At 45.0% G+C, this 735-nt stretch overlaps 1 non-coding gene across 1 annotated transcript; it reads right to left on the reverse strand.

Annotated features, from left to right (window-relative positions):
* Window positions 1–617: 617 nt before the first annotated feature.
* On the reverse strand, window positions 618–690 carry TRNAE-UUC. The gene has a single exon. It is a non-coding gene; the product is annotated as a tRNA-Glu (tRNA).
* Window positions 691–735: the final 45 nt, after the last annotated feature.

Here is a 735-nt window from a genome sequence, read left to right on the forward strand (position 1 = left end):
AGGAAGATTCCCTGGAGGAGGAAATGGCAACCCACTTCAGTATTCTTGCCTGGGAAATCCCATGGCCAGAGGAGCCTGGCAAGCTATAGTCCATGGGGTCACCAAGAGATGGACATTACTGAGCATAAAAACTGAACTCACTGCTTACCCTCTTCTCTCAGTCCTCTTCAGGGCTGCATTCATTTGCTAGGACTGCCATAGCAAAACACCACACACTGAGTGGTTTCAACAGAAGTTTGTCTCATGCTTCTGGAGGATAGAAGTTCTAGTTCAAGATGTCGGCAGGGTTTTTTCCTTCTCGGAGCTGTGAAGAAGAATCTGTTCCATGCCTGTCCCCTAGCTTCTGGTGGTTCGCTGGCAATCTTGGGTGTTCCTTGGCTTATAGAACCATCACTCTAATCTCTGTTTTCATTTTCACATGTGTTCTCCCTGTGTGCATGTCTGCGTTCAAATTCCCTTTTATAATGACATTAGTCATATTGGACTGGAAGTTCACCCTACTCCAGTATGATGTCCTCTTAACAAATTACGTCCAAATAAATTTGCTTTCTGAGGTACTGGGGCATCTGCATATATATATATATATATACCAATCCTTGAGGCTTGTGGGATCTTGGTTCCCTGATCAAGGATTGAACCTGGGCCTTCAGCAGTGAAAGTGCTGAGTCCTAACCACTGGACCATCAGGGAATTCCCCTGCATTGAATTTTTGAGGAGACCCAATTCAACCCATAA

Source organism: Bison bison, unplaced genomic scaffold (assembly GCF_000754665.1).
Source record: "Bison bison bison isolate TAMUID 2011002044 unplaced genomic scaffold, Bison_UMD1.0 scf7180017858308, whole genome shotgun sequence".
NCBI classification, from domain to species: domain Eukaryota; kingdom Metazoa; phylum Chordata; class Mammalia; order Artiodactyla; family Bovidae; genus Bison; species Bison bison.